Raw genomic sequence first — 13,154 nt, 5'->3', positions numbered from 1 at the left:
TGGGGATGGTAACAATTTCTAAGATCTCTTTCAGCTCTAAACCCTTCCATAAAGTTTAAAAAAAAAACTTTTCTACTCTGAATCATCAACTGACCCATCTCTAAAATCATCTCTCCAGGTTTTCCAGAATTGGGATTGGGGAATTAGTCTCCTTCCATGCCCATTTACTCTAATAAAGACATAAGACCAAACATTTTTGCCAGTGGAGACTCTAGGGAAGGAGACAGGGAGGCCACAAAAGGTTTATTAACTTCTCCTTAGAGCACTTTCATTTTCCAGTGTCCTTTCCATTATCATCTGATCTCCATAGTTGTTATTCAGTCATGTCCACTTCTTCATGACCCCATTTTGGATTTTCTTGGTAAAGATACTGGAGTGGTTTGCCATTTCCTTCTCCACCTCACTTGACAGATGAGGAAACTGAGGCAAACAGGGATAAGTGACTTGCCCAGGATCACACAGCTACTTAGTGTCTGAGAATGGATTAGAACTCAGGCCTTTCTGACTTCAAGCCCAGTGCTCCATCCACTAAGCCACCTAGCTGCCCTATCTCCATAGTACTCCTGTAAAATAAGAAGTACATGAGTTATCATATATATTTACTTGACAGAAAACGGAGGCACAGTTTCCTTGCCTAAGGTCACACAGATGGATGTCAGAAGCCTCCAAGACTAGAAACTAGGTTTGTTGACATCTTGTTTCACTTTTTCCAAGAGTCTTAGGGGAGCACATTCCTGGAAAATAGTGTATAAAATAGAATTCTATGATAAGGTATGAAATGGTATGGTAGAAGGAGCTGGAACTGAATAACCTGGATGGGAATCTTGCCTGCACCATGGATTACTTGTGACACCTTTTTACTTCTCTTGGGCCCCAATGTCACCATCTGTGAGATAAGGGGCAGCTGATGCTTTCTCACTGCTCTTCCGACTTAAATCCTATCAGATGAATCCTTCTATAAGATGAAATATCAACTACTCCCTGAAGGGTACTTTTAATAAATATATATAATGTTCATATGTTGGGTTTGCTTAAAACAGGGCCCAAGTATAGCCAAAAAAACAGCAGCTTGAACCAAGATGTTGATGCTAACAGACTGAGCCTAGAAAAACATAAGGCAGAAATCACATCCTGCCAAGGCCTGGGGCAGCCTCCAGCTTTCTGGGCATTAAAGAGGAAAACAACTTTGAAGGCCAGGGAGAAACACCCCATCCCCAAAAGCCAAGCCAGAGAGAAAGAATGACAAGGGGCTCTGGGTATCACTGCTTATGAGGAAGAGTCAGGGTCAAACCCAGGCTCTGGGAACATGCCTCAGAAGGTCTGTGGGAGCCTGACTTAACTAAGACTCTTCTTCACCCCTTTCTCCATCCCAATAGCTCATTCTTACCCCCTTCCTTTTGGCAGGGAGGCAAGAAGGGAAAAAGGAAAGGAAAAAGAAGAGAAGACAGGAAAGGGACCCAACGTCAACTTTAGATGTTAACCCTTTGATGTTTGCTAAAGTTCAGAGCCAAGGGTACTGTATTTCAAACCTCCTTCCTCTCTCCCCACCCCACCCCAGAAAAAATTGAACCTCTTTTTCTATTTATCCCCTACCCTAGGTCAAATAAAGAGCAGTACAGAGGCAAGAAAGAACCTCTGGCTCCAGGAAGTCTGGTTTTTCAAAAAAAAGAAGGCTTCCCCCATTAAAGTATCCCCTGGGGCAGTCCCCAAACTTCAAAGGTATATCATAACCCCAGCCCAGCCTAACCTTACCTACACCCAAGTGTAGGAGGATAATCTCTCTCTCTCTCTGTCTGTTTCTCTTGTCTCTGTCTCTCTGTTTCTCTCTGTCTCTATCTCTGTCTCTCTCCATCTCTCTCTCTCCCCACCCTTCCAGTTAGATGCTTAGCCAAGCTAAAGCAACCTTGTGCCCCCTTCACCATCCAGGTCACTTCTGGGAGAGTCACCAAATCATCCCAAACCATTTTTACCCACAGGGTGCTCATGAGCCAAGCTGATAGTTAAAAATCATAGAAGGCAGGGTCAGAGCCAAGATGGCAGCTTAGTAGCAGCAAAAGCTAGAACTGCTCCCAGAATGCTCTAAAATCATAGCAGCCAGGTTATGAGAGCTTGAAGAGAACTTGGGTAGACTCTTACCTTTCCAAAGTCTTCTCCAAAGGAAGAACTTCCAGAACATATAACTCAACATTTATTAAACACTTGCTGTGTGCTAGCTACTAGAGATACAAAGACCTAAAAAGCAGTCTGTTCCTGCCTATATTAAAGTGTTTATATTCTTTTGTGGGAAACAAGATGGCACAAAGATGAAGACACTAAAACTAGGAGAATCAATGAAAATTTAATGACAGAAATGACAAGAAGAAATAGTCTGTCCAATGTTATATAATAACCAAGCTAGGAACAGAACCCAAGGGCCCAGAAGAGAATTGGTCCAGAGGTCAGGAGTGGGAGTCCCTCTCTTATGGATGGAAAAGTTCATGAAGCCATGACCTCAAAGGATGTCTGATATTACAACCAAGTGGAATATCCTCCTAACTCAAAAGCTAATTTCTGACCATTTAGATATTAACCCTGCTCATCATCACACCCATCCTGACAGGGGCTCATTGCTGACCCCCAAAATCAAAGAATTTTAGAGTTGAAAGTGACCTCATTGGCCATCTGAAGATCCAACACGAGAAAGAATCCCTGACTACAAGTCACTCAACAAGAGATTCTCCAGCTTTTGCTTCAAAACCTAAAAAGAGGTATAACTGAATAATTTACATGCTGCCTCCTGAAGATGAATGTAAAACCTTAAAGATGGGAGCCAGTTTGGCCCTTTGTTTTACCTCCAGTGCTTAGCATAATGCCTGGCACATAGTAGGCACTTAATAAATATTCTACCTTTCAGAGAAGTCTATTCCACTTTTGAACACCTCTAATTGTAAGGAAATTTTTCCCAACATCAAACCTAAATTGTCTTCTCTTAACTTCCACTCATTGCTCCTCATTCTGTTTTATGGGACCAAACAGGATAAGTTTAATCCCTCCTCAAGTAACAGCACTTTGGTGAACTCCTTCGAGTTAGCTACCTTGTCCTTCCCAAAATTTTCTCTTCTCCAAGCTAAACATTCCTATTTCCTTCAACTCATCTTCAGATGAAGCTGGCTGCCCTTATTTTGTGGCATTTTAACTGTTCCTTAGACAGAGTAAAATGCCTTTCCTAAAGCCAGTAAGGTCTCAGTACAGCCTTGTGGGGGCAGCTAGGTAGTGAAGTGGATAAAGTACTGGATCTGGAGTCAGGAAAATCTGAGTTCCAAACTGTCTTCAGACACTTCCTAGATGAATGACCCTGGGCAAGTCACTTTACCTTCTTAACCTCTTTTTCCTCATCTTTAAAATAAGCTGGAGAAGGAAATGGCAAATGACTATAGAATCTTTACCAAGAAAACACCAAATGGCATCATGAAGAGTTGACTACAACTGAAATGACTGAACAACAACACAGCTTTGTGGAGAATCACACACACAAACACACCTGCCCACCACAATCACTATACTAACATTTACACAATGCTTTAAAAATATTTTTTAAAAAGCTTTTTTTCAAATAGCCACACTGTGGAACAAGTGGTGTAATTATTGTCATCCCTATATTTAGAAGTAATGTGACAAAAGAAAAGAGAATTTTCAACTTCCTAGATCAGTGAAATGACATCTTATCTCTATATTTCCTTTCTTCAAAAAGCAACCCCAGCCCTCTTTCCTCCCTTGAAAGAAGGAAGGCATTTCCTTCTACTAGCTTCTCCTGACCTATGTGTCTCTGTCTGCCTCTCTATATCTATGTCTATGTCTGTTTCTCTACATCTCCCTCTATTTCTTTCTGTCTCTGTATCTTTGTCTTTCTGTCTCTCTGAGAATGTCTCTGTGCTTCTGTCTTTCTCTCAGTTTCTCTATGTGACTTTGAATCTATTTCTGTCTCTCATCAGTCTCTCTCTGTGGGGAAGGGAGTCGTCTCTCTTCTTTTTAGTTCAGTTGACTCTGTAGGCTTTACCATCTCCCTCACCCCTCCCCCACTCGCCAGCAGCCTCCTCACCCTAGACATACCTACATTCCAGAAGATGCCCTCACTCCCACTGATAGTAAGTTCCTAAATCAGCCACAGCTCACTTCTCATTGGGCTACACTCCCAATTCCAGATTTTCCCACCTTGCTCTCACTTGGGAATCTTCTTATCCCCATCTTCCTCCATTAATACATAAGCTCCTTGAGGGGCAGAGATTCTCTTCCTTTTTGCGTGTATTTGTAGTTCCAACACTTAGCACTGTCTGGAAAATAGAAAGGCTTAGCTTAATAAATGCTTGTTGACTTTCTGACTTTCTCTGTGGTTGTCTCTGGGGAGGTCTCTTTCTCTCAAGTTCCTTGTATGTCTCTGTTTGTCTCTCACCTCTCACTCTCACATATCCAGTCTAGCCAAAACTTATTTCCCCAGTAGAGCGGTGGGTAGGAAGGAGGCAGATAATAGAAATCAGAGGTAAGGTCATAGAAATTGGAACCACAGAGCTTAAAACAAGTGTTTGGTGGTAGTGGTACCAGTGGCCTACAGAAAATGGTCTGAACCATACTTTTCCTCATTCTCCTTCTCCCCATCTCTCACATTCCCATCTAGCCAATAAGACCACTAGAGAAATCTTACAGTCTTAAAGAATCAATGAAAAAATTAACTGAAACAGTTAATGGCTTGAGCAAACTTGCAGGATACAAAATAAAACCACAAAAATCATGAGCACTTCTATATAATACCAATAAAACCCAGCAGTAAGAGATAGAAAGTCACTTAAAATTACCTGAGAATTGTAAAATACATAGGAATCTACTTACCTAGAGACATATAAGAATTATAGAAATATAACTACAAAACACTATGGAAGTATGTAGCTGGGTAGCTCAGTAGATTAAGAGCCAGGCTTAGAGATGGGAGGTCCTAGGTTCAAATCTAGCCTCAGATACTTCCTAGCTGTGTGACCATGAGCAAGTCACTTAACTCCATTTGCCTAACCTTTACTGCTCTTCTGCCTTAAGACCAATACATAGTATTGATTCTAAAACAAAAGGTAAGGAAGGATTATTTAAAAAAGGAAAAAAACACTGGAAATAAAAAGAGATCTTTAATGGGAAAAACAGTAATTGCTCATGGGTGGAACAAATCAATATAATAAAAAATGGCAATACTACCTAAATTAATTTGTAAAATCAATGTGATAGCAAACGGCTAAAGGGTTACTTTATAGATTAGAGAAAATGATAAATTTCATGTGGTGGCAAAAAAAAGAATCTTAAGGAAAAAATGAAAAGAAGAGGGGAAAAAGAGGGAATCTATCAATGACAAATGTAAGCAATGATCTATTTATGTCAAATCTCAAAGCATACTGTAAAGCAACGATTTTCAAGACAACCTGGTAAAAAATAAAAAGAGTAGTCATTGGTACAGATTATGTATGCAATATACAGAAGCAAATGTTTCTAGCATCCTAGTATTTAATAAACTTTTGGGGAAACTGGATAGCATTATGAAAGAATTTTATTTAGAGCCAATCTCACATTTTATACCAAGACCTAGCTAGACAAAATGTCACATCACAAACAGATTACAAAAACATGGGAATATTGCCTATCAGATCTCCAGTTGGGAGAAAATTTCTTAACAAAACAAAAGTTATAGAGGATCACAGAAAATAAAATAGATCATTTTGATTTCATAACACTTAAAAGGTTTTGTGTAAATAAATACAATGAAGATAAGATAACTGGGGGGGGGAGAATCTTGACAAGTAGTTTCACTGACAAAGGTCTAATTTCCAAGATATGTAAAGAATTTGTTCAAATTTAGAAAGCAAAATGAATAGAATAGGGGCAGCTGGGTAGCTCAGTGGATTGAGAGTCAGGCCTAGAGACGGGAGGTCCTAGGTTCAAATCCGGCCTCAGACACTTCCCAGCTGTGTGACCCTGGGCAAGTCACTTGACCCCCATTGCCTAGCCCTTACCACTCTTCTGCCTTGGAGCCAATACACAGTATTGACTCCAAGACGGAAGGTAAGGGTTTTTATTTAAAAAAAAAAAATGAATAGAATAGCTGGGTAGGAGAATGCATAGAGTAAGAGCTATTCCCCAACTCATAAGTGTTCCCAATCTGAATAGTCAATTCTCAAGAGAAGAAACACAGGTAACTATAGTCATATGGGAAAAATGTTCCAAATCACTAATAATTGGGAAAACGTAAATTAAGCAATTCTGAGATTCCATCTCACACTCATTGTATTGGCAAAGATGAACAACAACAGAAAAAAGGAAAATGATAAATATTGGAAGGGATGTAGTAAAACAGGCATAATGATGTATGTTCTGTTGGTGAGTCTATCGAAGGGTACAATCATTCTGGAAAGCAATTTGGAATTATCGGCAAGAGACTAAATAGTATATGTCCTTTGACACAGCTATACTTCTACCCAAAGAACCAGGAAAAGGTCTTACAGTTTAAAATATTTATAACAGCTGTCCGTGGCAGCAAAAATTTAGAAACTAAGAGGATGCCCAACAATTGAGGAATGGTTGAATAAGTTGTGATATGCAAATTTGCAAGAATACTATTACACTCTAAGACATGAAGCAACATTATTTCAAAGCCATGTAGAAAGTGATTGTGAATTGATACAGAGTGAAGTAAGCAGAAACAGAACTCTAATGTCAATATTATGAAACAGGTGATGTAAAGACTTTTATAAACTGATGACAAATGGAATGAACAGAACCAGAACAATTTATACAAAAACATTGTAAAGACAAAAGAACTTTGAAAGTGATAAGCATTATGATCAACACAGTGACCATCAATTCTAAAAGATCAGTGATTTGAAACATGCTATCTACGTCCTGCCGGAGGATTTAGAGACCAGAAGGAGATGTGTGTGTGTGTGTGTGTGTGTGTGTGTGTGTGTGTGTAAATATATAGTGAATGAGGGAATTTGATTTGCTTGACTATATGTGTGTGTGCCACAAAGACTTTGTTTTTCTTTTCTTTATTTGTGACGTGTTGGATAAGATGGAGAAAAATATAAATTTCTGTTAAATTTTTTGTAAAGAAATTGGGAAGGTGATACAGATGTGTAATGTTACATGCACTTTCTGATGAGGTTTGTGTACTGTCAGTTTTCTTAATTGTTTTACTTTGTTACAACAGACCTCTCATGAAGTGAGGGGAATCTGGAATTTTTTGTAATATAAAAACAAAGCATAGGAGCAGTGAGACAGCACAGTGGATAAAGCACCACATCTGGAGTCAGGAGGTCCTGGGTTCAAATGTGACCCCAAACACTTCCTAGTTGTGTCACCCTGGGCAGGTCACTTAACCCCAATTGCATAGCTTTTGCCACTCTTCTGTCTTAGAACTTATGAGACAGAAGTTAAGAGTTTAAACATAAGCACACACGATAGAAAGATCCAAAAATAGATAAGTGTAGGTGCTAACATCCCTCCAAGCTGTGATGCTATTACATTCTATGCTCTAAGGACCCTTCTGGCTCTGGTGTCCTAGGATTCTGGGATATTAGACCCAAGATAAGATTTAGACACTTTGGTAACAGCACTATGATAAAACTGCCTATGTTGAGTCCAGTAGGAGGCTGCCTCCATAGGAAATGTAGAAAGCAAGAAGAATAACTGGGTTCCAATGGAAAAAACAATGGACTTAGACATCACTTTTCTTAGATCTTGGAGGTCATCTTGTCAAAACCCCTCATTTTACAGGAAACTGTAGCCCAATGAAGTCGGATGTCTTTCTGGGTCACACAGGTTGTAAGGGGCATCCAAACCCAGGTTCTGTGACCCCAAATTCATCACTTTTTCCACTTTACTGTGATGCTTCCCTTACAGAAGGCCTGAGCCCAGATCCTGATCAACCCACTTATTATGTGACCTTGGACAAGTTACTACTTCTGGCTCTGCGCTTGGCAGTCCCTGATCTATAAACCTGTGCCAGTCCCAAGAGTCTTCTGAAGTTTGTTGTGGGCACTGAATCAAATGGTATATTTTGTACTTAGGAAATATGGATGTAAAGGCTTTGTGAACCATATAGTGCTATATAATGAAAATTATAGATCAGTAAGAAGATAGCTAGCTTGCCTTCCTCCATTCATTCATTTATTCGATGAGATTTTATTATGCATCATCTAGACACCAGACAGGGTGCTGTTAGGCATTGTATATCTATGAATACAGAGAAAATAATGAAACAATTCTTGCCCATCAGGAGCTTATATTCCATTAGGATGTGCCCCATAGAGGCAGCAACACGAATAAATAGGTGAATACAAAAAAATATATAGCAAATGTAAAATATTTTCTATGGTGCAGGGCATTAGAATCTTGAGCTTTAGGTAGAAAGTAGCACATGAGCTGAGCCTTGAAGAAAGCTAGCTAGGGATTCTATGAAATGGATTTGAGGAGGGAATACATTCAAGACATGGGGGGCAGTCTGCACAAAAGCCTGCTTTGAGATGACAAGAAGCCAAGTTTGGTTAGAGCCATAGAGGAGAAGAATATTATTCAATAAGGTTAGAAACATGGGCTGGAATTGTGAGAAGGACTTTAAATGTTAAAAAGAGGAGTTTGCATTTCAAGCTAGAGTCAATAATGAAACCTTCTTCCATCTCTGAAGATGAGATGATGATGAAGATGATGATAACTAGCATTTATAAAGCATGTTCCAGTTTGCAAAACACTTTACATAAGTTATCTCATTTGATCCTAATAACAACCTTGAGAAGTAGGTGATGTTATTATCCCCATTACAGATGTGGAAACTGAGGCTTAGAAAGGTCAAGTAATTTCACCCAGAGTTCAGAGCTAGCAAATGTCTGTGGCTGGATTTGAATATAAATTTCCTGACTCCAAGTTCATTCACTGTACCATCTAGCTGCCAGAATGCTGCCCAATGGCATTTGCTACCTGCCAACTTGGCTAAAGAGACTTGATTACAATATAGACGAGGTCCTGAGGGGGGCCATTGTCTCTTCTCAGACCGGCAGCAGCAGCTGTGGCTCCTAAGGTCACACCATTTCTTACTGCTCCCCTGCCAAACCCAGTCTCCAGGCCCATCCCAAAACATAGCAACAACAGCCCTGCACCCGCACTCCCACCCCAGCAGGCCTGTGCCCAGTCTAGGAAGAGGAAGGACAACACAAGAGCTACACACCCATCTAAGAGAGCTTCCTCCAGGGATTTCTGCCTTAGACCAGGAGGTCTCAAAGGAGCACTTCGGCTGAGCACCAGAATTAAACTGCAGAGCAAACTGTCCAACTAGATGGTGGAATCTCTTCCCCTGAGGATCCTTGGAAACCACTTGGCTTGGATGGTTTTCCATATAATCATCATCTGTCTGAAGGCAGGGAGCCCAGCAGAATGATCTCATGAAGGCTCAAGGATTCTCTGCTTCATTTTCTGGCACTGAGAAAGCCCTCCAAATGGAAAGCCAGAAGCCCAGGGTTCTAATCTCAACTCTACGACTCTAACACTGGTGGATCTTGAGCCAGGTGCCCTTCTTTCTTGGGGTCCCAATTTCCCCCTCAGTAAAATGAAGGGAAAATAAGGGGTCATCACTAAGTGATCTCTAAGGGGATTTACAGCTTCCAATTCTATGATTCTGGCATGTCTCATCAACAACAAATCACTGTGGAACACACTTTGGTTGTTGTTTTTTTAATCTCTTTAAACAATGTTTTCACAGCAAATTAAAGGCTAAAGTAATCCACTGTCAGCATCTTTCAAACACGATTAGCTACAACAGACGAATAAATATGCATAAAAAAATAAAGGAATTCTGTTGTTCAGTCATTTCAGTAGTCTGATTCTTCCTGATCCCAGCTGAGGTTTTCTTGGCAAAGATTCAGGAGTGGTTTGCCATTTCCTTCTCCAGTTCATTTGACAGATGAGGAAGCTGAGGCCAAAAGGATTAAGTGACTTGTCCAGGGTCACACAGCTAGTTAGTGTCTGAGGGCAGATTAAAACTCAGGTCTTCCTGATTCCAGGTCCAGCACTCTATCCACTGTACTCTGAAAGTTTCTTTACCTCCTCAAAATACTTTCCTTTACATATGTCTGAAATTTTGCCATTATAGCTCCCTTCTTTGAAGGAGCAACTGTGTCCCCCTTTATCTGGAGGGACTCCAGCAGTATGGAGATTTCCAAAGGCAAGATGCACAACTTGAAAGTTCTGATGATCTCTAATTCCAAACAGGGTGGGGTGGGGTCTCTACTCCCTTAGGAGGCTCGAAAATTAAATGAAACAACCATCTCTCAGAGCTCTCTGCCCCTCCAAAAAAGGAAGCTGTGGCCTAGAAAAACCCAAGACTTTAGCTAATCCAAACAGCACTTCTATCTAGCTCTAAAATTCACTAGATTATATTTTTGTGGCATACTCACACTTCCTAAAGCAGCAAAGGCATAATGGAAAAAGCCTTAGACTTGACGTTTAAGGATCTGCAATCAAATCCCAGCTCCGTGATTCAAAAGGATAGTTAGGTAACACAGTGGATACATTGCAGTGTGCCTAGAGTCAGGAAAACTCATCTTCCTGAGTTCAAAGCCACCCTCAGGCATTTACTAGCTGAGTGACCCTAAACATGTCACTTTAGCTTGCTTGCCTCAGTTTCTTTACCTACAAAAAGAGCTGGAGAAGGAAATGGCCCACCATTCCAGCATCTTTGCAGAGAAAACCCCAAACAGGGTCATAAACAACAAAAATTACTTTAAAACTCATATTTATGGAATACTTTAAAGTCTGCAAAACATTTTCCTCACAATAACTATTGCAAGCATTATGATCTGTTAATTATTCTCCTTAATGGTAGTTACTCCTGGAAAGGCCCCTTTAGTTGCCCTACTCTGTATCTGCAGTGCTGCCTACTTTATGAAACATGATGCCTCCTGGTGTCCCTTCTCCTCCCCCTCCTTTCTTGCCTCCTTTTGTTTGTTGTCTTCCCCTTTAGACTGTAAGCTTAATTAAATAGTTAAGCTATAATTGAATCTCTGGTTGCAGTCCACTTCATAAATGTTTATGGGATTTGGATTTATTAGATAAAATTGAAAGAGTGTGTCAATCTCCTCTCCCATGACTCCATTCACATGACCCTGGTTCACTTTCCAGGCAAAACTCCCTTTCTTGGTAACCACCTTCTGAGATATATATATATATATATATATATATATATATAACATATATATATATATATATGTTATCTTCCTTTGGAATGTAAGCTCCTTCAAGGCAAGTATAGTCTCACATCTCTGTGGCAGCAAAGTGGTGCAGTGAATAAATGCCAGGCCTGGAGTCAGGAAGACTGATTTTCCTAGCTGTGTGACCCTGAGCAAGTCATTTGACCTTGTTGGCCCCCGTTTCCTCATCTAGAAAATGAGCTAGCAAAGGAAATGGCAAAGCACTCTAATATCTTTGCCAAGAAAACCCCACATGGGATGATGAAGAGTCAGACATGACTGAAAAACTACTAACCATTAACAAAAGCTCTTGGTATGCAGTTACTGCTAAATGTTTTTCATTCATACATTTAGTCAGTTGTATAGATGGGGAAACCAAAGCCCAAATTAAATTACTTAAGCAGAGCCCCTTAACTAGGAAGTGTCAGAGCTGGGATTTCAACTCAGAGCCTTCCAACTTTTTCTGACTCCATTTCTCTGTGCCTCAGTTTCCCCTCCCCCTAGAAAATGAGAGGATTAGACTGGATGGCCTCAAAAGCACTCTTTCATTTATAAAATCTATGATTATTTTATCTTTGAGGCAGCTTTAAGAATCTGTATTCCCTGAACAACAAAGATGTTATCCAGAAAGGCTGTGTGCAACAGGGGGAACCAACAACCAACCCAAACACAAAAAGGTGGGAAAGGTTTCATTCTTGGTCTTCAGTAGAGTTTTATAGCGACAAGGCAGGTTAAACAAGGTATATGGAGTTCAGATTCACTCCAAAAGTCAGTCAGTCAATCATAAATATTATGAAATGCCTCTTCCATGCCAGGCACTGTGCTAAGAGCTGGAGGTACAAAGAAAGACCGACACTAGTCCCTTCCCTCAAGGAGCTCACAAACGTATAGGGAAGACAATATGCAATGATCCAAATAAAGAGCTTGAAAGAAAATCTGGACCGAGCCTAGATAGACAAGGAGATAGAGGGCAAGTCTTCATATTTGAGGTTTGTTTGTTTTTTTAAACACCACATACCAGCCTACTCCAAAAAACAAATTGGCTTTGGGCCCCCAGATTCAAACAAAGAAATTCACATTAAAATCTGGAAAATCAATTTATACCTTAACTTCCTGTAGTTCTACCCCCTATATTACTCTGTCTCAAGGGTAATATACAATTTCCTTTCTTCTCTGTCCAGGAGCCAAAACATCCCAATTTCCCAAGTGAAATATTGTAGGATAGTAGAAAGAAACTAGAAAAGAGGAGGCTCAAGAAGCCTGCGTTCTTGTCCCAGCCCTTCTACTACTACTGACTCACTAAGTGATGCCAAGCAATACTCTTTTCTTTTCTGTGCCTTAATTTTCTCTTCTCTTCCTTTTTTTCTAAGAGACTTAGCTTCTGTCTTCATATAAATTCTAAGACAGAAGAGTGGCAAGGGCTATATAACTGAGGTTAAGTGACTTGCCCAAGGTCACCCAGTAAGGAAGTATCTGAGTCATTTGACTCAGGTCTTCTGAATCCAGGTCTAGCACTCTATCCACAGTGCTACTTAGCTGTCTGGGCCTTAATTTTATCGTCTGAAAAAATGAGCAAGTTTCTAGTGTCTATTCCTATTCTGACATTATTTATTCTAAGTTCTAAGAATACTTTGAACTCTAACAGTCTATAATCTAAGTTGTAGCTCTAACCAACTAAGAGCTTCTGAGATCCCTCAGCTCTAACATTCATTAAAAAAAACACACACACATACCTTACATCTTAGAATTAATACTCTGAATTGGCTCTAAGGCAGAAGAGTGATAAGGGCTAGTAAATTGGGGGGGGGGGGTGATAAGTGACTTGCCTAGGGTCACACAGCTGGGAAGTGTCTGAGGCTAGATTTGAACCTAGGACCTCCCATCTCTAGGCTTAGCTCTCAATCC

At 40.2% G+C, this 13,154-nt stretch overlaps 1 protein-coding gene across 9 annotated transcripts in view; it reads right to left on the bottom strand.

The window, feature by feature from the left end:
* ADCY7 (adenylate cyclase 7) overlaps positions 1–13,154 on the bottom strand; it is a 117,274-nt gene that overhangs the window by 82,661 nt on the left and 21,459 nt on the right. For 2 of the 9 annotated variants that reach the window (XM_056812277.1, XM_016428446.2), the window contains exon 2: positions 4,192–4,310. The exons of the other annotated variants lie outside the window; for them this stretch is intronic. The gene's annotated coding sequence lies outside the window, so the exon portion shown is untranslated. The remainder of the gene's footprint in view (positions 1–4,191; positions 4,311–13,154) is intronic. 9 annotated transcript variants of the gene reach the window in all.

This window comes from Monodelphis domestica, chromosome 1 (genome assembly GCF_027887165.1).
Source record: "Monodelphis domestica isolate mMonDom1 chromosome 1, mMonDom1.pri, whole genome shotgun sequence".
Classification (NCBI taxonomy): Eukaryota; Metazoa; Chordata; class Mammalia; order Didelphimorphia; family Didelphidae; genus Monodelphis; species Monodelphis domestica.
This window is presented reverse-complemented; position numbering and strand designations above follow the sequence as displayed.